Source organism: Saccopteryx leptura, chromosome 2 (genome assembly GCF_036850995.1).
Source record: "Saccopteryx leptura isolate mSacLep1 chromosome 2, mSacLep1_pri_phased_curated, whole genome shotgun sequence".
NCBI lineage: Eukaryota > Metazoa > Chordata > Mammalia > Chiroptera > Emballonuridae > Saccopteryx > Saccopteryx leptura.
Window position 1 is genome coordinate 386241364 of NC_089504.1, and position 26847 is coordinate 386268210.

At 41.4% G+C, this 26847-nt stretch overlaps 1 long non-coding RNA gene across 1 annotated transcript in view; it reads right to left on the minus strand.

The window, feature by feature from the left end:
- The window catches only part of LOC136392864 (uncharacterized), a 33143-nt gene extending 11397 nt beyond the window's left edge, over positions 1–21746 (minus strand). Inside the window, exons 1-2 of the long non-coding RNA XR_010748999.1 lie at positions 21675–21746; positions 21279–21562 (exon numbers count right to left, since the gene is read on the minus strand). This is a non-coding gene — a long non-coding RNA (uncharacterized lncRNA). The remainder of the gene's footprint in view (positions 1–21278; positions 21563–21674) is intronic.
- Positions 21747–26847: the final 5101 nt, after the last annotated feature.

Below are 26847 nucleotides of genomic sequence, written 5' to 3' on the forward strand. Positions count from 1 at the left end.
ATTCAAAGCTCTTTGATGTATGAAAATGTAAGAATGGAACTATTCCATCAATAGGCAAAGTGTAATGGAAATCGATCTAGATGGATAGTATGTAATTTCTGCACTGGTCTCTGTTTAATAATACATCACTGTACACTGGTCAGGAATCTTGCTCCAATAAAGGAACACAAAGATTAAAAAAAAAAAAAAAACACTTCTTTTCCCAACACTCTTACCTCCTGTAACTGGAAAGCCAATGAGACCCGAGTCTGCTGTGTCCGGGCAAGTGCAGTCTCTAATCTTTGTTCCTGACATGAGTGGGATCAGCCACCTCTGTCCCACTGGTGTCTGTCTGTCTGGGCACACACTGTGCCCTGTCCAAGGAGCTCTGTCCTGTGTGAACATGACTGGGCAGAGTCAGTGCCATTAGAAACATCTAGATGGTGACAGAGAAGGGGACAGTTTTGGAAAAAGAGACACATGGAAGGGTTTCTGATCCCCAGGTGATGATGACAGAGGTGACAACAGTCACACAAGAATGAGTGCCTGCTAGAGGTAGGAGGGGGTGTCTGTGGCTTCCTCCTGAGCACACAGCACTTTGTGCATTGAGTCTCATCACCAACAGGAATGTTGTCATAACCTCGTCCTCAGGCTGAAGTCCAAAATAGTTGTGAGGCCATGCTGCCTGCTTTGGAAGCAGAAAATCAATCTGGAATCAGTGAAGGCCTAGTCCTTCCTAGAGTCAGAGATTAGCGGCAGCCCCACTCAAGCTGGAACCCGTACACATTATAGGATTCAATGTTGCTGCTGCTCCCAGAGATGACGTGATCACTGAGTCAGAGTCCCCAACAACCAAGGATGACTGTCAGCAAACAGGATGCCGAGGACCCTGAAATGAAGGGCACAGTCACAGAGATAGAGTCAGGGTCCCTGCCCATAGCTCAGGCTAAGCACCATGGAGCAAGGCCAGGGGGTCCAAGCAAGGCCTGGGACAGGCCTGGAGTTGTCAGTTTAGTCTAAATAGACAGTTCACCTTTCACCCCGGTGAGGACCAGACTAGGGGGCTAACCTCACTGTCACTGCTGGAGACTATGTGACTCTGGACACTGCTGGATGACAAAATCTTTACATTCCTATACACAGAACTTTAGTTTCTTCATAATTTTGCCTCCTCGACTCCCTCTCTGAGGCTGAATTATGGTGTTAGATTTATATTTTCCAGAATGGTGTTGGCCCTGCCACCCTGCTGCTGTCAGGAGAGACTGGAGAGGGCTCCCTGACTCTGCTGACACCAGCATATCCTGTGTCCCTGACACTGACGTCACTGCTCAGAGTGCAGGGGGTGTCCCAGTGGGTTGGTGATGCAGAGAGGGAGACAGCTGATTCGACACAGGCTGGGGATGGAAACTGCAAACACAGACATGAGTGCATAGTGTTTAATATATACATATGTATAGTGTAGAAAGTTATATATAGGTCGATATATTGCTCACAAAAATTAGGGGATATATCAAAATAAATATAAAGCCATAAAATATCCCCTAATTTTTCTGAGCATTGTAGATGATAGATTAGATAGATAGATAAATAGATGAATAGATAGATGATAGATAGATAGATAGATAGATAGATAGATAGATAGATAGATAGATTCCAGGCAAACAAAAACGCCCCCTTCAAAAAGGTCATCCTTTGAGAGCTCAAAAGTAGCTTCTTAAGAGCCAAAGGAAACCCCAGAGTGTCCCGTCTTATGAACTTCAGACCATCTTGGTGATGGCAGGACCACGTGTAGACAGAGCTCCCAGGACAGAGATACGTAGGGTCAGGGGTGGGAGCCTCTACAGCTCTGCTCCATGTGTCCAGCATTTCAGAACAGAGAACTTATTCATTCAGGGACTCAAAAAATAAAGGAATCTATTGATATTTGAATTACCAAGGGTCAATTAGACCCAACATATTTTGCCAAAGGATCCACATATCACAAGGTGGAGACAGGGGCAGATTATGTGCCTGAGGTAAGAAGCCTGTAGCCCAGGTTTGGACAGAGGAGATTTTAGCTGAGCTGCCGACAAGGACTGGAGATTCACTCTTGGACCCTGAGTGTCACACCCATCCCGGTAGAGCAGGTGCTCAGGGCATTTCCTGGCGGCTCTTATAACCGGACCCCAGCTACACTCCTTTCTCCAGGGTTCCCTCTGAGGGACAGTCTACCTTCTGGTGATTCTGTCCCTGAGGATGCTGGGTTAGCACAGACTGATTCCTGAGTTCTTGGAGGACAGGAGCCTGAGAACTGCAGAGCCCAGGAGGGTGTGCAAGCAGAGAGAGGAGGGTGTGTGTGTGTGTGTGTGTGTGTGTGTGTGTATGTGTGTGTGTGTGTGTGTGAGTCTGTGCATGTGTGTATGTGACTGTGCACTGAATCTGTGGATATGACAGTATTTTCAGAAAAATAGTGCTCAACTGTGTCCCAGAGTGGGAGACAGAGACAAGAGTGTATGTCTAGAAGTGTATGCACCACATGGAGCTATTTCCTCAGAGAACAAGCATGAGGACAAGTGTTCTCCTGTCCCTCTTACTTTCTGTCTGTCCCCTGAGGGAGGTTTTTCATTCACACCCATCCCTGGGGCTGGTTCTCTGTAAGACCTCTCAGGTCCTGGAGCCTGCAGCGAAGAAGACCAGTGTGGAAGAAGCCACTTCCCTTGGACCAGGATGAAATTTAGGTAAGGAAGAGGAATTTGGTGCAGATTAGCTCTGACAACACTCCCAGTTAATCAGCAGTTCGGGTCCTGTGGAGTCAGGGAAATCTGTCATGTTGCTCCTGCAGGCCCAGGACCCTCAGTTATGGAGACTCAGGACTCAGGAAACATAGAGTGGGGTGAGCACATAGCCCCCTTCTTCCTGCCCACACACCAGAGCCATGCCTGATAGGCAGCCCTTTCTTTGTTGATGACATCAAATCTGGCCTTGTTCAGGGCCTCAGTAATTCTGAAGGATGAATAACACTGGGGAACAAGATTTTTGTTGCATCCACAAAAACACTAGTTCTTATCTAATTCGAATGTGCTGATCTCAGATCTGACATTAGCTTTTCTCTGTAAGCTACAATTGTTTTGCAATTCAAGATTTTAGGTTTTCATCATATTGTAAAATTTGCAACATTTAATTTAACATAATAAAGTAGAGTGTCATCTTGGGCATCATCTTTGTGAAAATATAATAATTTATATAATGCAGTAAATACACTAATACACTAAAAGATATGATTGCATCAGAATTTATCTACAATTTTGAAATAGAACATATTAAAACACTTATTTTAATCATAAAATTTGCACAAAAATTATTTAAATTCTATTCAGGCAAAAATTTGCATTTGTAGCTCTTGCGTTTGTGTACTTGCTGAGGGCAATCTTGTTTGATGCTCCAGCAGTAGTCTGCTCATCACTAACAGCTCTAAGATTTTCAGGAAACTTATCAAGGTGACTGTTCAGGAAGTGAATCTTAATGCTCATGCTACATCTAATGTCGTGGAAAGCCAACAGCATTCTTTGAACCAGAAGTTCATAGTTTTCTGCTTTCTTGTTGACAAGGAAGTTTTTTGTAACTGCCACAAAAGACTGCCATGCTGCTTTCTCCTCCTTATTCATCTTCCTGTCAAATTCTTAGTCACATATGAGGGTTCAAATTTGAGGTCCATCAAATACACCTGCTTTTATATTCTCGAAAGACAAGGCAGGAAAAGCAGGAATAATATGTTGAAAGCATTCATTTTCTCACTTCAAAGCCTGAACAAACTGCTTCATTAAGCCAAGTGTGATGTGAAGTCGGGAAAAAGGATCCTGTCTCAATTAACTACAGGTTCATTCACAATATTTTGCATCCCTACTTCCAGAGCTTCATGTTTCAGCCACTCCTTCTGTGTTTCTGTGTCCAGTGTTTCTCCCGAGCTCGGCTGTCCCACAAACACAGAAAGCAAGGATACTTTGTAAAACCTCTCTGTTGTCCTGGCAGGAAATTTACCATTTTAAGATCCACACAAATGATCCAGTTGTGCTCCTCATACTTAAGAAAGTCGAGGACAATTTTTATGTCGTTATAATCTTCTCGCAGATGAGTTGAATAACCAATTGGAACCGCTGCATAAACATTACCATTGTGTAGGAGAACACATTTCAGACTCGATTTAGAGCTGTCAGGAAATAGCTGTTGGACTGTAAGTGGTAACACCTAGCTGGCTGAGGAGACTATTGATATCATGACAGTAAAGAAAGTATTTTTCTTCTGAGAAAAAGTCCACAAAAATTTGTTCACGCTGCTGAAATGGAATACTTTAGCTGACCGGTGAAGTACATTCTTTTCTTGAAGCCTGGAGGCTAATAACTCAGCTGCTTTCCTTTTTTTTTTTTTTTTTTGTATTTTTTCTGAAGTTGGAAACGGGGAGGCAGTCAGACTTCCGCATGCGCCCGAATTGGATCCACCTGGCATGCCCACCAGGGGGCGATGCTCTGCCCATCTGGGGTGTCGCTCTGTTGCAACCAGAGCCATTCTAGTGCCTGAGGTAGAGGCCACAGAGCCATCCTCAGCGCCCAGGCCAACTTTGCTCCAATGGAGCCTTGGCTGTGGGAGGAGAAGAGAGAGACAGAGAGGAAGTAGAGGGGGAGGGGTGGAGAAGAAGATGGGCGCTTCTCCTGTGTGCCCTGGCCAGGAATCAAACCCAGTACTCCTGCATGCCAGGCCAATTCTCTACCACTGAGCCAACCGGGCAGGGCTTCCACTGCTTTCTTTGATAGGCCCAAATCTGTTACTAAGTCATTCAATTCAGGTTGGCTAAACTGCTGAGGGGTTAATGACTGCTTGGCATCAGAAGAAGACCCTTCAGATTCTACAACCATTTCCTCATGCATCTTATCAAAATACACTTGATCACCATGTTCACTTTCTTCGTCCTTAGAAAAATAAAACCATTGAAAACTGGAACTGGGAGTGTCTCAGAGTGTGGGATAGGTCATATTGCTGAAGCAATATTAGGATATGCAATCATATACCATTTTATCTTGCTGATGCCCTTTGTATGGATCAGACAGAAATAATAGTCACTGCTGTGGTCCTTAGGTTCACGCCAAACCATGGGAATACCAAAAGGCATTCCTTTGCATTTTCCTCTTGTCTAGTTATGAAGCATTTCCTCACAATTATGACATACAATATGAGGAGCCCAATTCTTGTCTTGATTGCCAAGGGGAACTTGAAAATAGACATATATGCACATGTCACAAATGATGAAATATTGTGCCTTTGTCATTGAAGTGTGTAACAGCCACATATGTAACAGAAGGTGTCAGAAATATTTTTACATTTACACCTACCCAAAGAAGCCATTATTCAATCTTTTTTTTTTAATAAATTTTTATTAATGTTAATGGGATGACATTAATAATTCAGGGTACATATATTCAAAGAAAACATGTCTAGGTTATCTTGTCATTAAATTATGTTGCATACCCCTCGCCCTGAGTCAGATTGTCCTCCGTCACCCTCTATCTAGTTTTCTCTGTGCCCCTCCCCCTCCCCCTAACTCTCTCCCTCCCTCCCTCCTATGTCCTCCCTCCCCCCACCCCTGGTAACCACCACACTCTTGTCCATGTCTCTTAGTCTTGTTTTTATGTTCCACCAATGTATGGAATCATGTAGTTCTTGTTTTTTTCTGATTTACTTATTTCACTCCGTATAATGTTATCAAGATCCCACCATTTTGCTGTAAATGATCTGATGTCATCATTTCTTATGGCTGAGTAGTATTCCATAGTGTATATGTGCCACATCTTCTTTATCCAGTCTTCTATTGAAGGGCTTTTTGGTTGTTTCCATGTCTTGGCCACTGTGAACAGTGCTTCAATGAACATGGGGCTACATGTGTCTTTACATATCAATGATTCTGAGGTTTTGGGGTATATACCCAGTAGAGGGATTGCTGGGTCATAAGGTAGTTCTATTTGCAGTTTTTTGAGGAACCACCATACTTTCCTCCATAGTGGTTGTACTACTTTACATTCCCACCAACAGTGTATGAGGGTTCCTTTTTCTCCACAGCCTCTCCAACATTTGTTATTACCCGTCTTGTTGATAATAGCTAATCTAACAGGGGTGAGGTGGTATCTCATTGTAGTTTTGATTTGCATTTCTCTAATAGCTAAAGAAGATGAGCATCTTTTCATATATCTGTTGGCCATTTGTATTTCTTCCTGGGAGAAGTGTCTCTTCATGTCCTCTTCCCATTTTTTTATTGGATTGTTTGTTTGTTTGTTGTTGAGTTTTATGAGTTCTTTGTAAATTTTGGATATTAGGCCCTTATCTGAGCTGTTGTTTGAAAATATCAGTTCCCATTTAGTTGGCTGTCTGTTTATTTTGATATCAGTTTCTCTTGCTGAGCAAAAACTTTTTATTCTGATGTAGTCCCATTCATTTATCTTTGCCTTCACTTCTCTTGCCATTGGAGTCAGGTTCATAAAATGTTCTTTAAAACCCAGATCCATGAGTTTAGTACCTATGTCTTCTTCTATGTACTTTATTGTTTCAGATCTTATATTTAGGTCTTTGATCCATTTTGAATTAATTTTAGTACACGGGGACAGGCTGTAGTCGAGTTTCATTCTTTTGCATGTGGCTTTCCAGTTTTCCCAACACCATTTGTTGAAGAGGCTTTCTTTTCTCCATTGTGTGTTGTTGGCCCCTTTATCAAAGATTATTTGACCATATATATGTGGTTTTATTTCTGGGCTTTCTATTCTGTTCCATTGGTCTGAGTGTCTATTTTTCTGCCAATACCATGCAGTTTTGATTATTGTGGCCCTATAATATAGTTTAAAGTCAAGTATTGTAATGCCCCCAGCTTCATTCTTTTTCCTTAGGATTGCTTTGGTTATTCGGGGTTTTTTATAGTTCCATATAAATCTTATGATTTTTTGTTCCATTTCTTTAAAAAATGTCATAGGAATTTTGATGGGAATTGCATTAAATTTATATATTACTTTGGGTAATATGGCCATTTTAATTATATTTATTCTTCCTATCCAAGAACAAGGAATATTTTTCCATCTCATTGTGTCTTTTTCTATTTCTCTTAGCAATGCCTTGTAGTTTTCTTTATATAGGTCCTTTACATTCTTTGTTATGTTTATTCCTAGGTATTTTATTTTTTTTGTTGCAATCGTGAAGGGGATTATTTTTTTGAGTTCGTTTTCTAATATTTCATTGTTGGCATATAGAAATGCTATGGACTTTTGTATGTTAATTTTGTATCCTGCGACCTTACTGTATTGGTTTATTGTTTCTAGTAATCTTTTTGTGGAGTCCTTTGGGTTTTCGATGTATAGGATCATATCATCAGCAAAAAGTGATACCTTTACTTCTTCTTTTCTGATATGGATGCCTTTTATTTCTTTGTCTTGTCTGATTGCTCTGGCCAGAACTTCTAGCACCACATTAAATAAGAGTGGAGAGAGTGGACAACCCTGTCGTGTTCCTGATTTAAGGTGGAAAGTCCTCAGTTTTACGCCATTTAATATGATGTTGGCTGATGGTTTATCATATATGGCCTTTATCATGTTGAGATATTTTCCTTCTATACCCATTTTGTTGAGAGTCTTAAACATAAAATTGTGTTGTATTTTATCGAAAGCCTTTCCTGCATCTATTGATAAGATCATGTGGTTTTTGTTCTTTGTTTTGTTGATATGGTGTATTACGTTAACCGTTTTTTTTTTGTTTTGTTTTGTTTTTTGCCTCTGAATTTTTTTTTTTTTATTAAATTTAATGCAGTGACATTGATAAATCAGGGTACATATGTTGAGAGAAAATATCTCTAGATTATTTTGACATTTGGTTGTGCTGTATACCCCTCCCGCAAAGTTAAATTGTCTTCTGTCACCTTCTATCTTGTTTTCTTTGTGCCCCTCCCCTCCCCTAACCCCTCTCTCCTTCTTCACCCCATCCCCCCTCCCCCAACCCCCCGCCCCTGTTGCCATCACATTCTTTTTCATGTCTCTGAGTCTCATTTTTATGTCCCTTCTATGTATGGATTCATCTCAGTTTTTTTTCTGATTTACTTATTTCACTCCGTATAATGTTATCAAGGTCCATCCATGTTATTGTAAATGATCCGATGTCATCATTTCTTATGGCTGAGTAGTATTCCATAGTATATATGTACCGAAGTTTTTTAATCCACTCGTCCTCTGACGGACACTTGGGCTGTTTCCAGATCTTCGCTATTGTGAACAATGCTGCCACAAACATGCGGGTGCATTTCTCCTTTTCGAGCCGTTCTATGGTGTCCTTGGGGTATATTCCTAAAAGTGGGATAGCTGGGTCAAAAGGCAGTTCGATTTTCAGTTTTTTGAGGAATCTCCATACTGTTTTCCACAGTGGCTGCACCAGTCTGCATTCCCACCAGCAGTGCAGGAGGGTTCCCTTTTCTCCACATCCTCGCCAGCACTTATTCTGTGTTGTTTTGTTGATAAGCGCCATTCTGACTGGTGTAAGGTGATATCTCATTGTGGTTTTAATTTGCATTTCTCTAATGATTAGTGATGTTGAGCATTTTTTCATATGCCTATTGGCCATCTGTATGTCCTCTTTGGAGAAGTGTCTATTCATCTCTTTTGCCCATTTTTGGATTGGGTTGTTTGTCTTCCTGGTGTTGAGTTTTACAAGTTCTTTATAAATTTTGGTTATTAACCCCTTATCAGATGTATTGTCAAATATGTTCTCCCATTGTGTAGTTTGTCTTTTTATTCTGTTCTTGTTGTCTTTAGCTGTGCAAAAGCTTTTTAGTTTGATATAGTCCCATTTGTTTATCCTGTCTTTTATTTCACTTCCCCGTGGAGATAAATCAGTAAATATATTGCTCCGAGAGATGTCGGAGAGCTTACTGCCTATGTTTTCTTCTAAGATGCTTATGGTTTCACAGCCTACATTCAATTCTTTTATCCATTTTGAGTTTATTTTTGTGAGTGGTGTAAGCTGGTGATCTAGTTTCATTTTTTTGCAGGTAGCTGTCCAATTTTCCCAACACCATTTGTTAAAGAGGCTGTCTTTACTCCATTGTATTTCCTTACCTCCTTTGTCAAATATCAGTTGTCCATAGAACTGTGGGTTTATTTCTGGGTTCTCTGTTCTGTTCCATTGATCTATATGCCTGTTCTTATGCCAGTACCAGGCTGTTTTGAGTACAATGGCCTTGTAGTATAACTTGATATCAGGAAGTGTGATACCTCCCACTTTATTCTTCTTTTTTAAGATTGCTGAGGCTATTCGTGTCCTTTTTTGGTTCCATATAAATTTTTTGGAATATGTGTTCTATATCTTTGAAGTATGTCATTGGTATTTTAATTGGTATTGCATTGAATTTATAAATTGCTTTGGGTAATATAGACATTTTAATGATGTTTATTCTTCCTAACCATGAGCACGGTATATGCTTCCACTTGTTTGTATCTTCCTTGATTTCTTTTATCAATGTTTTGTAATTTTCCGAGTACAAGTCTTTAGTCTCCTTGGTTAAGTTTACTCCTAGGTACTTTATTTTTTTGGTTGTAATTGTGAAGGGGATTGTTTCCTTAATTTCTCTTTCTGACTGTTCATTGTTGGTGTATAAAAATCCTTCTGATTTCTGAGTATTGATTTTATATCCTGCCACTTTGCTGAATTTATTTATCAGGTCCAGTAGTTTTTTGACTGAGACTTTAGGGTTTTCTATATACAATATCATATCATCTGCAAATAATGATAGTTTTACTTCTTCTTTTCCAACTTGAATGCCTTTTATTTCTTCTTCTTGTCTGATTGCTGTGGCTAGGACTTCCAGGACTATGTTAAATAAGAGTGGTGAAAGGGGGCACCCCTGCCTTGTTCCTGATCTTAAGGGTATTGCTTTTAATTTTTTCCCATTGAGTATGATGTTGGCTGTGGGTTTCTCATAGATGGCTTTTATCATGTTGATGTATGTTCCCTGTATTCCCACTTTGCTGAGAGTTTTGATCATGAATGGGTGCTGGATTTTATCAAATGCCTTTTCTGCATCTATTGAAATTATCATATGGTTTTTCTCCTTCTTTTTGTTTATGTGATGAATCACATTGATTGATTTACGAATATTGTACCAGCCTTGCCTCCCCAGAATAAATCCCACTTGATCATGGTGTATGATTTTTTCCATATATTGTTGTATCCGGTTTGCTAATATTTTGTTGAGGATTTTAGCATCTATATTCATCAGAGATATTGGCCTATAATTTTCTTTCTTTGTGTTGTCTTTGCCTGGTTTTGGAATCAGAATTATGCTTGTCTCATAAAAGGAGTTTGGAAGTCTTCCTTCCTCTTGAATTTTTTGAAATAGTTTGAGAAGGATAGGAGTTAGTTCTTCTTTGAATATTTGGTAGAATTCTGTTGTGAAGCCATCGGGCCCCGGACTTTTCTTTGTTGGGAGTTTTTTGATAACTGTTTCGATCTCCTTTGGTGTAATCGGTCTGTTTAGGTTTTCTGATTCTTCCAGATTGAGTTTTGGAAGATTATACGATTCAAGGAATTTGTCCATTTCATCTAGGTTGTCTAGTTTTTTGGCATACAGTTCTTCATAGTATTTTCTTACAATATTTTGTATTTCTGTTGTGTCAGTTGTTATTTCTCCTCTCTCATTTCTAATTTTATTTATTTGAGTCCTCTCTCTCTTTTTCTTGGTGAGTCTACTTAAAGGTTCATCAATCTTGTTTACCATTTCAAAGAACCAGCTCCTAGTCTCATTGATCCTCTGTATTGTTTCTTTAGCCTCTATGTCATTTATTTCTGCTCTGATCTTTATTATTTCCTTCCTTCTACTACATTTGGGCTTTACTTGCTGTTCTTTTTCTAGTTTTTTAGATGCAGGGTTAAGTTGTTTATTTGAGCTTTTTCTAGCTTCTGAAAGTGTGCCTGTAGTGCTATGAACTTCCCTCTCAGCACTGCTTTCGCTGTGTCCCATAAATTTTGAGTTGTTGTATGCTCATTGTCATTTGTTTCTAGGAATTTCTTTATTTCTTCTTTGATCTCATTCTTAATCCATTCATTATTTAACACCCTGCTATTTAGTTTCCATGTGTTTGAGAATTTTTGAGCTTTTCTGCTGTGATTCATTTCTAGTTTTATGCCGTTGTGATCGGAGAAAGTGCTTGATATGATTTCAGTCTTCTTAAATTTGTTGAGAGCCCTTTTGTGCCCTAACATGTGGTCTATCCTAGAGAATGTACCATGAGCACTTGAAAAGAATGTATGTTCTGCTGCTTTAGGGTGAAAGGTTCTGAAGATATCTATTAAATCGAGTTGATCTAGTGTTTCCAATAAGTCTGCTGTTTCTTTGTTAATTTTCTTTCTTGAGGATCTATCTAGTGATGTTAGTGGGGTATTGAAATCCCCTACTATTATAGTATTGCTGTTGATCTCGCCCTTTAAATCCATCAAAGTCTGTTTTATATATTTGGGTGCTCCTATATTAGGTGCATAGATATTTATAATAGTTATATCTTCCTGTTGGATTACTCCCTTTATCATTATGTAGTGGCCTTCTTTATCTCTTACTATATCCTTTGTTTTAAAGTCCAATTTGTCTGATATAAGTATTGCTACCCCAGCTTTTTTTTCATTTCCGTTTGCATGAAACGTTTTTTTCCATCCTTTTACCTTCAATCTGTGTGTGTCTTTTGTTCTAAGGTGTGTCTCTTGTAGACAGCATATGTACGGGTCCTGTTTTCTTATCCACGCAGCTACCCTATGTCTTTTGATTGGATCATTTAATCCATTTACATTTAAGGTTATTATTGATATGTAGTTGTTTATTGCCATTTTCTTCTTTAAAGGTGTATTCCTTTTCTTTTTTTTTTTTTCTGTATTCTTTTCCCACTTTATCTGTTTACACCAGGCCCCTTAATATTTCCTGCAGCATTGGTTTGGTTGTAATGAATTCCTTGAGTTGTTTTTGTCTGGGAAGCTTTTTATTTCTCCTTCAATTTTAAACGATAGCCTTGCTGGATAAAGTAGTCTTGGTTGTAGGTTCTTGTTCTGCATTACTTTGAATATTTCTTGCCATTCCCTTCTGGCCTCAAGTGTTTCTGTTGAGAAGTCAGATGTCATCCTTATGGGGGCTCCTTTATAGGTGATAACTTTTTTTTCTCTTGCAGCTTTTAATATTTTCTCTTTATCGCTTAGCTTTGGTATTTTAATTATGATGTGTCTTGGTGTAGGTTTCTTTGGGTTTCTCTTTAATGGAGTCCTCTGTGCTTCTTGGATTTGTGAGAGTTTCTCTTGCATTAATTTAGGGAAGTTTTCAGCTATGATATGATTGAACAAAGTCTCTATCCCTTGTTCTTTTTCTTCTTCTTCAGGAACCCCTATGATGCAGATGTTATTTCTCTTCATGTTGTCACAGAGCTCTCTAAGAGTTTCCTCTGACTTTTTGAGTCTTTTTTCTCTTTTCTTCTCTGCTTTCATGCCTTCATTCCAGTTGTCTTCTAACTCGCTGATTCGATCCTCTGCTCTATCTATCCTGTTTTTAATTCCTTCCATTGTGGTCTTTATTTCTGATATTGTATTTGTCGTCTCCAACTGATTCTTTTTTATACTTGCTATTTCTTTATTTAGGTTTTCAAACTGCCCCTCCATTGTTGTTCTAAGATCACTAAGCATCCTTACAATCATTATTTTGAACTCCGCATCTGGAAGTTTGATTATTTCCATATCACTCAGTTCATTTCTCGAAGGTGTCTCTTGTGGTTTCATTTGGATTGCACTCCTTTGTCTTCTCATCTTCTTTTTTTTTTTTTTTTTTTTTTATTTGTAGAGTTGGTTGAGGCTAGGCTTGGTGTTGTCTGCCTCCAGTTTTCAGTTGTGTTATTTTTAGGTCTTCGTGGGTTGGTATCAGCTATTATTTGTAATCCACTTTGGGATTTGGGCAGCTTTGAAGTCTTGATTTGTTTGTTTTCTTAACAGGTGATAGTCTTGTTAACTGATCTCAGCAGGGGGCTTCCTTGAAACTGTATCCAGGAATGCTGTGGGTGTAACCTGAGACGAAGGTCTCTTCCACCAACTAATCTCACTGGGTGCAGGGTTTTTTCTCAGCTTCAGTAGGGGGAGGTGTATCTCAGATCTCCATGGAGACCTGAGTTACTGCCCCTCCTCCCCACTTCTTGCTTTTAGCTGTGTCTTGTTGTGCTGATTGGAGCTGGATAGATGTCCGGAGATCTCTGATCCGGAAGCACTTCAGCTCTGTTTTGTGAAAGGTTCAGTCCCTCCCCCAGCTATGGCCGCCTCCAGCACGAATGAGTCAGCTTTTTTATTTCATTTCTTGCATACCTTAGCCCCTCACAGTCTGTCCCTCTCCCTGTCTTTTCCACTTGGGAGATAAGCTGGTCTTTTCAACCCACCTTGCTCCCTGGTCGCCAGGTAAGTGGCTGTGAGCAGTAGTTTCTGCTCTTTTTCCTCTGTGAAATCCTCTCTGGGCTCTCAAGCCTCACCCCCCTCCTTCGGTTCCTGTAAGCAGAGGAGATTCAGGCACTCCTTACCAGGATTATTGTGGCTTCCTCTTTGCTCCTTGGTTTTTGAGAGCTGTTCTTGCAGTTCAGTGTTGGTTTTTCATGCTGATTTTTTCTAAATTGATTTGTATTCCAGTTTGGTGTTGAGAGCTGGGCATCTGTGCATCCGCCTACTCCGCTGCCATCTTCTCTCTCTCTGACGTTAACCGTTTTACGTATGTTGAACCATCCTTGAGATTCTGGGATGAATCCCACTTGATCATGATGTATTATTTTTTTAATATGTTGTTGTATTCAATTTGCCAGTATTTTGTTTAGTATTTTAGCATCTGTATTCATTAGAGATATTGGTCTGTAGTTTTCTTTCTTTGTGCCATCCTTGCCAGGTTTTGGTATGAGGGTTATGTTGGCCTCATAAAATGTGTTTGAAAGTATTGCTTCTTCTTCAATTTTTTGGAATACCTTGAGTAGAATAGGAACCAAGTCTTCTTTGAATGTTTGATAGAATTCACTAGTATAACCGTCTGGGCCTGGACTTTTATTTTTGGGGAGGTTTTTAATAGTTTTTTCTATTTCCTCCCTGCTGATTGGTCTGTTTAGGCTTTCTGCTTCTTCATGACTCAGTTTAGGAAGGTTGTATTGTTCTAGGAATTTATCCATTTCTTCTAGATTGTTGTATTTGGAGGCATATAGTTTTTCATAGTATTCTACAATAATTCTTTGTATATCTATGATGTCTGTGGTGATCTCTCCTCTTTCATTTTGGATTTTATTTATTTGAGTCCTGTGTCTTTTTTCCTTGGTGAGTCTTGCCAAGGGTTTGTCGATTTTGTTGATCTTTTCAAAGAACCAGCTCCTTGTTTTATTGATTTTTTCTATAGTTTTTCTGTTTTCTATTTCGTTTATTTCTGCTCTGATTTTTATTATCTCCTTTCTTCGGCTGGTTTTGGGTTGTCTTTGTTCTTCTTTTTCTAGTTCCTTAAGGTGTGAAGTTAAGTGGTTTACTTCGGCTTTCTCTTGTTTGTTCATATAGGCCTGAAGTGATATGAACTTTCCTCTTATTACTGCTTTTGCTGCATCCCAGAGATTCTGATATGTCGTATTTTCGTTTTCATTTGTCTGTATATATCTTTTGATCTCTGCGCGTATTTCTTCTTTGACCCATTCATTTTTTTAGAAATATGTTGTTTAGTTTCCACAATTTTGTGGGTTTTTCCCCCTCTTTTTTACAGTTGAATTCTAGTTTCATGGCCTTATGATCAGAGAATATGCTTGGCACAATTTCAATTTTTCTAAATTTGCTGATATTGTCTTTGTGGCCCAACATATGGTCAATTCTTGAGAATGTTCCATGTACACTAGAGAAAAATGTATACTCTGTCGCTTTGGGATGAAGTGTCCTGTAGATGTCTATCATATCCAGGTGTTCTAGTATTTCGTTTGAGGCCACTATATCTTTATTGATTCTCTGTTTGGATGACCTATCTAGAGCCGTCAGCGGTGTATTGAGGTCTCCAAGTATGATTGTATTTTTGTCAGTTTTTGTTTTAAGGTCAATAAGTAGCTGTCTTATATATTTTGGTGCTCCTTGGTTTGGTGCATATATATTAAGGATTGTTATGTCTTCTTGATTCAGTGCCCCCTTAATCATTATGAAATGACCATTTTTGTCTCTGAGTACTTTTTCTGTCTTGTAGTCAGCATTATTAGATATGAGTATTGCTACACCTGCTTTTTTTGGGGTGTTGTTTGCTTGGAGTATTGTTTTCCAGCCTTTCACTTTGAATTTCATTTATCCTTGTTGCTTAGATGAGTTTCTTGTAGGCAGCATACAGTTGGATTTTCTTTTTTAATCCATTCTGCTACTCTGTGTCTTTTTATTGGTAAGTTTAATCCATTTACATTTAGTGTAATTATTGACACTTGTGGGTTCCCTATTGCCATTTTATAAATTGCTTTCTGTTAGTTTTGTATCTTGTTTGATTCTTCTCTTTTGTTTTTCTATCATTTGTTTTTGTTTGTTTGTTTTCCATACTTCTTTCCTCTGTTGCTACCTTTTTTAAGTCAAGTGTTTTTGTGGTGGTTTTTTTCAAGGGTGGTTACCATTAAGTAATGAAAAGGGTACCTACCATATTCATTGTAGTACCCTTTCTTATGAGTATTTCTGTGCTTCATCGTCCTTTGCTACTGTTAATCTTCATCCTTTCTCCCCTTTTTTTTCTTTTGTTGTCACAGTTTAAGTTTGGTTTTATTGTTTTCTTGGTGGAGCTGTTACTTGGGGTTATGTTTTCTTTTGTTCTTTGAATCTGGTTGGAAAACCCCCTTTAGTATTTCCTGGAGTGGGGGCTTTCTGCTGATAAATTCTCTCATCTTTTCTGTATTTGTGAATGTTTTTATATCTCCTTCGCACTTGAAGGATAGCTTTGATGGGTATAGTATTCTTGGCTGAAAGTTCCTCTCTTTCAGGGCTTTAAATATTGGCGTCCACTCTCTTCTAGCTTGTAGAGTTTCTGCTGAGAAATCTGATGATAATCTAATAGGCCTTCCTTTATATGTTGTATTCTTCTTTTCCCTGGCTGCCTTGAGAATTTTTTCTTTGTCATTGGTTTGTGTCATCTTCATTATGATGTGCCTTGGAGTGGGTTTGTTGTGGTTAAGAAAACTCAGTGTTCTGTTTGCTTCTTGAATTTGAGGCTTTGTTCTTTCCACAGGCTTAGGAAGTTCTCATCTATTATTTGTTTGAGTATGTTCTCCATTCCATTTTCTTTCTCTTCTCCCTCTGATATGCCTATTATTCTTATGTTATTCTTTCTGATGGAGTCAGACAATTCCTGTAGGGCTTTCTCATTTTTTATTATTTTTGAGTCTCTTTCTTCTTCTCTCTGTTGTGCCTCAAGTGGCTTGTCTTCTATTTCACTGATCCTATCTTCTATCTGGGCTGTTCTATTAGCTAAGCTTGTTAACTTGTTTTTCAGCTCTTCAATTGAGTTTTTCATTTCTGTTTGATTTGTTTTTATAGTTTCAATTTCCTTGGTAATATATTCTTTGTGATCGTTGAGTTGTTTTCTGATTTCCCTAAATTGCCTTTCTGTGTTTTCTTGTATATCTCTGAGTATTTTTAAGATTTCTATTTTAAATTCTCTGTCATTTGGCTCCAAGGCTTCCAATATGTTAATTCTTTTCTCCATAGATTTTTCCACATCTATTTGTGTTACCTCTCTATCTTTTGTATCCATAATATTCGATTTCCTTTTTCTTATTGGCATCTGAAGGTGGTCTTGTTGATAGTGTTAATTACAATTAATAAAAAAAAAAAGGAAAAAAAAAAGGAAAACACTCCACAAAAAAAAAGTAATAATTTATTATTTCCCCCTTTTTTCTTTCTTCTCTTCCCCTCCTCTCACCTCCTTAGGGAAATATCGTGATGACCTGCGAATTATATTATGCTAAATGGAACAAAAACTGCCTATAATGGAGGGCCTGATTTGGGGTGAAGAGTTCAAGGGGCAAAAAAGGGAGTAGGGACCTACTAAATGCAAAAAAAAAAGGGGGGGAAATCTTAGACAAGCATAAAATGATTTGCTTGTAAGTGATGGTTGACTAAGAGATATAATGAGAGGGATTAGAGGGAAACAGAAAAAAGGAGATAAAAAACAATAATTAAAGAAGAAAAAAATAAAAATAAAAATAATAAGTAAAAATCTGTTGTATTTAGTGGAGTGAAGACTAAATAAAATGGAGACTTTGGGTTGGGAGGAATGCTAGTGAGTTAAAAAGCAATGTAAAAAGTGCCCAAAATGCCACAAAAACAAACAAATAAAGGAAAACCAAGAACAAAAGCAGAAGAAGAAAATAAAGAACAAAAAAAAACCCAAAAAAACTTTAGTCCCAAATTAAATAATTTGTTCGTGATTGAGGCTTAAATGGGAGGAAAAGTAAAAGGAGAAAAGAAGAAATGAATAGAAAGGAAAAAATAAGAAAAAGAGAGAAACAAAGGAAGAAAAAAAGGAAAGGAAAAAAAAACAAAAGGGGGAGAGTGAGAGTTAAGGGTTTTGGAGTGTAGCCCTAAAGGAGAGTTAGGATGAAGAAAAGAAATAAAATGTAACATTCATGGGTAGTGTAGTTCAAGAAAAGGGTAGCATAAGATGGGCAGAGAGTAAAAGGACCGAGGTGGAAGAAATAGAAATAATAATAAAGGCAATAAGATAGAAGAAAGAAACAACAACAACAAAGAATTAGTGGAACAAGTTATAAAGTCTGTGGATTTTTCTTGATTTTGAGAAGTTAACTTCTTCCTTTTTCTTTTCTCTCCCTCTTCCTGGTTGGTGACTCTGTACCCAGGTTCTGCCCCTGTGTCACTCTTAGGTAGGAATTTGCAGTTGATGGGATTCTATGGCAATGTCATATAATTGGCTTTAGTCTCACTGGTAGTCAAGGCTTTTTTGCGTTTGCAGAGTCCAACAATGAGAGAGTTTGCTTTCCTGGAGTCTCTTTCCTACTCTCCCCTTCCTGAATTAGCAGCCTGGTGATCCAGCTATGAGGCTGCCACTGCTTCTGTCTGGGGAGTAAGAGGCTCAAAGAGCTGGGAAATCCCCACTCTATCCTCACTCAGCGCAAGGCTCTGGGTAAGGCTCTGGCAGTCAGAGCCTCCAGCGTAATCAGGTGGGGCTGGGAGTCAATTGTTGTCAAGGTGACTGTTCAGCGCATATCATTCAGTTGGACCACTCAACCCAGGCTTTCCACACTTGGTAGACTGTTTTGGCTGGGAAGAAGAAGCACTAGTCGCTGCTTGCTGTATAGATCTTAATATCTGCCAAGTCCCTCTTGTTAGGTATATCCCTGAATATAGAGGTTCTGTCAATCAGAAGTTGCCCCGCCCCTTTAGCGAAAGGCACTGAAAAATATCACTCCTCTTGTCTTGGATCGCTGAACTGGGAGAGATCTTATCAATTAGAGCCCCGTGGGTGTGTAGATTTCGTGGGTTAAGCTAATTTCAGTGATTGGATCCGCAGCTGTGCTCCAGAAAGTATTTCAGGCTTGATTGTTAGCTTGAATGGCTGGGTGAGGTGCCCCGCCCATGGAGAGAATCTCCTGACTAGGAAAGACAGCCTTGGCGCCCCTCCCGGACCGCGGCACGGGGCGCGCACGCAGTTTCTCGGGCACCCCGGTGGCCGGGGACTCTCCGTACCGCGGCATGGGGCGCGCGCGCGGTTTCTCGGGGCCGGTGGCCGGGGACTCTCCGGACCGCGGCCCGGGGCGTATGTTTGGTTTCTCGGGGCGCGCCGGTGGCCGAGGACTCTCCGTACCGTGGCACGGGGCGCGCACACGGTTTCTCGGTACGCCAGTGGCCAGGGACTCTCCGTACCACGGCACGGGGCGCGCACGCGGTTTCTCGGGGCCGGTGGCCGGGGACTCTCCTTACCACGGCATGGGGCGCGCGCGCGGTTTCTCGGGGCCGGTGGCCGGGGACACTCCTTACTGCGGCATGGGGCGTGCATGCGGTTTCTCGGGGCCAGTGGCTGGGGACTCTCCGGACTGCGGCACGGGGCGTATGTGTGGTTTCTCGGGGCGCGCCGGTGGCCGAGGACTCTCCGTACCGCGGCACGGGGCGCGCGCACGGTTTCTAGGGGCCGGTGGCCTGGGACTCTCCGGACCGTGGCACGGGGCACGCGCACGGTTTCTCAGGGCACGCAGCGGCGGCCGCCAGTGCCCAGGTTGCCACTCCCCGAGTGTGGGCGGGCAGCTGCACACGTGGGTTGACTCACCACAGGCGTACTCCCTCCTCGGCAACAGTCCTTTTGCTTTCAGTGTGTGTGTGGAACTCCGGAATGCTCCGAGGATAAATTTTTCTGTTTCTAGTTGATAAATTTGTTGAGATTTTGGGGAGATCTGTCGGTCGCGCTGCTCATGGCGCCATTTCCGTCAGAAGTCCATGATTCAATCTTAAAATAAAATAAGGGGCTGTTTTAATCAGATAATAATTTTTTACATTTAAAACAAATACAATTAAGTAAAAGTGATGTTTGTAAAACATTAATAGCCTTGTGGTTATGTTCAGTCCAAGAGTCATTGCCCTTTAACTCCAATTTAAAAACCAATGCAATACTCTGTTTTCTCTTCAGATCGCATAAATCTTTCGCCTTTTACAAACCAATGCATACCATTAACTGTGACAAAAAGAAATTAAAATTGCATAAAAACTGGAGCATGCACCAAAAAATAGATTTCAGATTTGGAATCAGCGATGCAGAAGTATATAGAAAACGTTCTAAAATCTCATGTAACAGAAAATGAAAAAAAAATTGTTCCCCAGTGCAATAAGTACATTAACAGTTTCTATTTATAAATATTCACAGGTTGGATAGACACATCATTTTAAGAAAAAAAGCAGGCCCTGGCCATTTGGCTCAGTGGATAGAGCATTGGCCCTGCATATGGATATCCCAGATTTGATCCCCGGTCAGGGCACACAGGAGACCTGACTATCTGCTTCTCTTCCCTTTTGTTTTCCTTTTTTCTCTTCCTCTCTCACTCAATTGGTCTGAACATTGGCCTCAGGCACTGAGGATAGATCCTTTATTTGAACATCAATACCAGCGGGGTTTTGAGTAGATTCTAGTCAGGGTGCATGTGGGAGTCTGTCTATCTCCACTCCTCTTACTGAAAGAAAGAAAAAAAAGAAAGAAAGGAAAAAAGGGAGGGAGGGAGGAAGGGAGAGAGAGAGACAGGTTGAGAAAGAGAGAGAAAGAAAAAGAAAGAAAAAGTGAGAGATAAAGAAAGAGAAAGAAAAAAAGAAAGGAAGAAAGGAAGACAGGAAAGAAAGAAGGAAGGAAGGAAGGAAGGAAGGAAGGAAGGAAGGAAGGAAGGAAGGAAGGAAGGAAGGAAGGAAGGAAAAGAAAGAAAGAAAGAAAGAAAGAAACAAAGAAAGAAAGAAAGAAAGAAGAAAAGAAAGAAAGAAAAAGAGAAAGAAAGAAAGACTATTAGATGGTCATATTAAAGAGACTGGCTGTGGGTGGTGGAGAGTGAACAACTCAATGAGGAGCTGACAGTAGGAAATATGAGGAATGGATTTATGCTGGTCTGCTATCTGTCCATCCTCCCTGAGCAAGCTGGGGTAATGAAGACTTCAGCAAGACCTTGCCAGTTTCTCTGAAACTAAAGTGGGGATGGTGTGAAGACCTGAAAAGCCAGAGGGAGAGACCAGGAGGAGGAGGGTCCCCAGCAGAGGATAGAACAGAGAGTAGAATAGAGTGAGGGGCTGTCAGTGATGGTCTGTGGATCTGGGTCCAGTTAGACTTGAAGGCTGATCCAGAGGGAGGAAACTGACTGTGACCAGCGTGAGTATTAACACAGCACTGTGGACACGTCATTAGCAACACAATATTGACACTTTGCGGCATAAGTTTTATGGCTGAACATGACTGACTTGGTCGTCATGTGTAGTAGACACAGACACAGTGTTAATTTGTTTACTTACTACTACCCTTTGGGCAGTTGGGCTCTATTACCTCACCTGCAATGCCCTGCACTACATAACGGAGTTACTCATTCATGTCCATGAACCAGTGTAACTGCGAACTCGCCCCTCAGTGAGGCATCTCCACAGAAGATTCTCAATAAGAGAGGCTGAGAAACAAGGGCTGTGTGCCCAGGGGTTTTTGTCTCACTTCCTCGTCATCTGAGACACTGTGAGTAACGGTAGCTGCTCCCACTGCCATGACCTGTACTACAGTAATAGTCCACCTCATCCTCAGGCTGGAGCCCAGAGATGAGCAGGAGCCCCGCATTGGCTGAGGTGTCTTTGGATCCAGAGAAACGGCTGGGAACTCCGGAGCCCTGGTGCTTATCAGAGTCTGACTTGTAGTACAGGAGATACCCGGGAGGGCTCCCTGGTTTCTGCTGGTGCCAGAATATCCAGTATCCATCAACATTGAATCCACTGCTCAGGGTGCAGGTGAGTCTGACTGATGCTCCAGGAGATGCAGAGAGGAAGGGCAGCTGAGTCAGCACAGGCTGGGACAGGGAACCTGTGAACACAGATGGCACATGAGGCAAGAACCAAAGTAGTTCTAAGGGCCTGAGTCAAAGTGGCTGACACAGGTTAAATGACTGCCCTGTGTCTAGGAGGACTGTCCCCACCTGCGCAGTGAGAGAGGAACACGAGGAGGAGAGGGGCCCAGGCCATGGTGCTCACAGCCCTGAGCCCACAGTGGGGCTGGGCTGCCCCAGGCCTCCTTTTTTTCTCCCTCCTCTGCCAGAGGAGGGGCTGTCCATGCAAATGTGTGTCCCTCAGTGACCGCCCAGCCCCTGCCTGAGCCCTGGTGCTGAGCTCAGCTCTCACAGTACACTGAGGAGGGTGGGGTTAGTCACTCGTTGGGAGTCACTGCAGCACCCTGAGCCCTGTCCCTTCAGGGCACCGAACCTACTCCTTCCTTTTCCTTTAGGGAAATATTGGCTTAAGTTTGAGATCATGGTGATAACGTACATTTTGAAAAATTTGAGTGACTTTTAGTGACAAAATGTGCACACATCTTGATAGATAGAAATAGAGAATTAACAAATACAGACTGTGGATAATATTGAAGGCACACAATCAGTAGGGAAGAGTTCTAAGTGTAAGGTCAGTGGACAATGGGGAAAGGTCAGGCCTGGGAACTTTGGCTAGGACCACCCACAACCAAGCGGGCCAAAAGAAACTTCCCAGGAACCCTTTGGAAAACAGCGACCATCTGCCAGCCAGTGAGATTTCACCACGTCATATTAGCTCAACCACCCTAGCGACCTTTTAAATATCCCTCACATAGGTCACTCCTTGCGACTTCCCTGGTCTTCATCTTTCCTCGGGGCCAGGGAACCTCGCTGGGCGGGATGTGCTCTCTACTCAATAAAGCCTTTTACTATTCCACATTTCATGGCTCTGGCCCCTTCCTTCCTTCTCGGCAGGGAAAAATACCTGACACTAAGTACCTGCTCCCATTATCTCTCATCAATCACCATCCCTAGGACTCCTCTTGTCCACCCTTTATCCCCTCGTTTACTCCCTGGACCAGTAGGAAAACACATCCATACACTGTGTCCATCATCGCTATGCGTTAGTGTGTATGTGCATTTTTAATGTCTCCATACTCTTGCACCCGAAAACATTGGTTTCCACCTACTCTCCCAAAAATATATCTGTGTTTTAGGCTCAGGAATGGTTAGCTAATTGATTGTTGCACCGACTGAAAGAGTGGAGAAGGAACAAGGCCTCCTGTGTCTGCAGTCTGAGGCTCGTGGATGACGTATGAGCAGAGGAAAGCCCAGACACGCACGCACGTCCTCAGACATTTATTGGCTTCCTTCACCAATGTCAAAGCACACATCGTGTCTTCGTTCACACGGAGAGTTCAAATCTGTCATTCTTGTTTCATGAATGTTCCCACTAGAATCCTTTGTGGGAATGTTGGTCAAAGAGTTGAATATTAAAATTCATTGATTACCTGGTTCATTTTGATCTGTGTATTTAGCACTGTGAGATAATTGATGATATTACAGACTTTCAGTTTAGTAAATTCTGAGATGTTCAAATGATTACCTTGCACTCGGCAGTACATTGGCTCCTGGAGGTTGTCTTGTTCTCTGTCATCAGTGTTTCTTCCTTGTCCACCTGCTGCTCCTGTCCATTTCTGGGACTGACACAGACATGCAGACTCTAAGAGGACAAGCCTCTGTCGTAAGTTTATTCCTCTTTTGTCTCATGCTTTAAAAATACTCCCTAAGAATAAAGATAAACAAATTATATATTCATGTGCATTGTGTGAAAATTTCAAAATATTAACTGCACAAATAGTCTACCCCAAATTTCTACTTGCTCTTTGTGTGAGAGGAGATTTCAGGCTCTTTGATTTCATATGAGTTCTGTATAACTGTTTCTCGTTAACACATATGAAAAAGGAAGAAAGAAAGAAGTTTAGTCTCTGTCCAGCTGATGACAAAAACAGGACAATAAGCCAAAGGCTGCACAAAGCTGAGAGCTTGTCTTTTTAGCTCAGTGGTTCTCAATCAGGGAGGTGTGTCCCCCTCGGGCAGTATCTGGAACTGTCTGGAGGTGTGTTGTGTGTCCTAATTTAGAGAGCAGAGCTTACTGCCTTGTGATGTGTGGAGCCCAAATAATGCTTTTTAATGTCCCATATGCACAGAACAGCCCTCTCCTCAAGCAATGACCCAGCCCCATTGTCTGAAGTCCAGAGGCTCAGAAACCCTGTTCCAAACTAAATCACCTCCATGAAGTGAGTGCAAAAGAATTAAGCAGTTGTCCATCAAGCCATGGTGGAAGTTTGAGAAAAATAGACTCTTGTACCCAAAATATCAACACACACATTCCAGCAGGAGACAGAAAAGAGCATCCCCTGCTGAAGGTGACAGACGAGAGCAGACCCAGCACAGGGAGGCTCTGGGAGTTTGGTATCGCTTCCCCAAGGGCCAGATCGACTGTGTGATACTAGCTACAACCATATCCAGACTGATAGTAGTAGTTGGCCTCCTCTTCAGGATGGAGCCCAGAGATGGTCAGCTAAGCCTGGTTAGAAGCTATTGTTGGAGCCAGAGAACTAAATGGAACCCCAGAGGGTCTTTGGTTGTCCTCATTTGTCACGGCGGTGGGACCATTGCTCAGGTGCTGCTGGTACCAGTACACACACCTATCCCCAATGTTGTGCTGCTGCAGGTGCAGGAGATGATGGCCTTCTCTCCTGGAGATCATAAAAAAGCACAAAGCTAATTCAAGACAACCTTGGCCCAGGACCGATTTGAGAAGGAATCAACATGGACATCAGTGGACACAGAATACACCCTGTTCCTAGGGAAATGGGAAAGGTCTTCTTTTCAGGTGACAAACAGCTGTCCTCCCAGAATTCTTGGCAGGCACCAACTGAGTAGTGAGAAAGGAGAGGGAGGAGAGCCTGAGCCCAGGCCTTGGTGGAGACACCCTCAGACTGCCCTTCAGCACCACAGCCCGTCCAGATTCTTCAAACATCTTATTTGTCATCCAGACCATGAGAGCAGACATCTGAATGCAAATATACCCTATTCTGGAGGCTGAGCAAACCCCACCTTGGATCCGCACCACAGATTCTGCTGCGGAAAGAGAGTATACAGTGTGGAGGGCTTCAGTCTCAGGATGTCACAGGAAACCTGCATCAGTCAGGGAAGACTCACAAATGAGAAAGTGGGACACGGGCGCCCTCTGGTGGATGCCATAAACATGGTGCCCTGGGATGGGAGCTCAGGGAGCCTCCAACCTCCATCCTCCACCCCTCAGTTTTAGCTTGTTCAGGTTGGCTGCTTTCTCTTACAAATATGGGTGTTGGGTACCCTACTGAATCACTTTCCATTGCTTACAGTACAGAATTTGTCTATTCATTCACCTATTAAAGGACACGGCAATTGCTTTTAAGTTGTAATAAACATGAATAAAGGAGCTGTGAACTTGACATGCATGTGCTTGTTTGGAAATTAATTATTGCTTTTGGGAAATACCCGAGGTGTGATTTCTGTACTGTCTCACATAAGAGTAAGGTTAGCTTTGTAAGAAACTGACAAAGTGTCTCCCACAGTGACTGTGGCAATTGACTTAATGGAGCATAAATGAGAGTTCCTGCTGCCTTGTGTCCTGGGAGCATCTGATGTCATCAGTGTATTGACTTCAGGAGGGAAGGATGGATGGGGCGAGGAAGAGCAGCCTAAGAGGGGGATGATGGTGGAAAAAAAATTGACTTTGAATGGTGAATGCACAAGACAGTGTACAGATGATGTGTTATAGAAAAGTGCACTTGAAATCTGCATAATTTTGCTAACCAGTGTCACCCAATAAATTCAATAAAAATTATTTTTAAAAAGGAGAAACATTCCTAGAAGTCTTTTATAAAAAATGGAGCAAGGATTGAAATTTGGACCCACCCCAGCAATCCCCACTCTCCTCTCCATTATAGAGCTGTTTGTCAAATGCTAACCATGGTCAAGCCATTACTTCTTCCATTTCCCGGTGCTACCTGAACTAGTATTCATTTAAAAACATTCTTTAAATAAACGGTTTAACTATATTTATTTTAAAAGGTTGCTCTGTATCACCATGGTAAACAAGAAGCCAGAAATAGAACACAAACTTACAAATCTAAACACAATGCAGATAAAGCAGTGCTGGTCCATTCTACCCAACACAGCTGCCTGGAAGAGCCCATGAACTGAGGTTAGGAGCAATTACTGAGGGAGATCAGCAGGTATGAGAGAGGCGTTAGAGACCCACTACCCCAGAAGGAGACTTTCTCCTTCCTGTAACCAGTCTTTTGTGAGATCACTGGAAAAGGGACTTGTGTTCTCAGTCACTTATTTAAAACTGGACAATTCCCGCCCACACTTTCTGTTACCTTATTTGCCTCATGGCACTCATAAACTAAGCACTGAAATACTGCACCACACCAAAAAATATATTTTTTGCTTCTCTGACAAAACAAAATAGGTATATTTTCATTTATTCACACTGCATGGCTATTGTTATATTGGTTGTTCTCTCTTTCTTTTTAATTTGACAGTCTACGGGAAAAGAGGTCAGTGCCCCCACTCGATAGTCAGATAGTGCATGTTTGAGATGTTCTTGCAGCACACTGGTTGAAAATCACTGGCTCAAGAAAATAATATTGTTGCCATTATTTATTTAAAGTGTACTTAATGTGACTCTCCCACGTGCCAGACACTGCTTAACGTACTTGGAACAGCACAGTGACCAAACTTGTCAAAACCCCCTTGATCTTATGAAACTTACTAGCAACACTGGTCGGTTCACATTATTCTGCTGGCTCCTAGGTGGCATTGAACTGTGCGCTTTCATGGATGCAGGCTCGTCCTAAAGGGTCAGGTTTTTGTTTCCCGAATTGAAGGACAGTCTTAGAAATTATTTCTGGTGCTGCATGGCCAAACATTAAATTATGGAGTAAGAATGCTATTCTCTGATGACCACAAGGAGAAAGTCTCAGTAGGGAGTGAGGATGCCTTCGGTGCCTACTGGTGAAGCTTGGTGGTTACAACAGGGACGCCAGGCTGCCCTGATCCACGTCTAAGCTGGGCACCTCTATGTTAGTCAACTTGGGATTCCATAACAAGGAAAGACTACTAGAGGCTAAATCAACACAAATTGATTTTCTCACATTTATGGGTCTTATTCCCACCATGCACACATTTTTGAAATTTTAATTATGTCCTAGAACGTCCTCATGCAATCTTCATCATGTGGCTGTCACAGTCTGTGTGGGCCATGAGGACGGTGAAGACAGCGCTG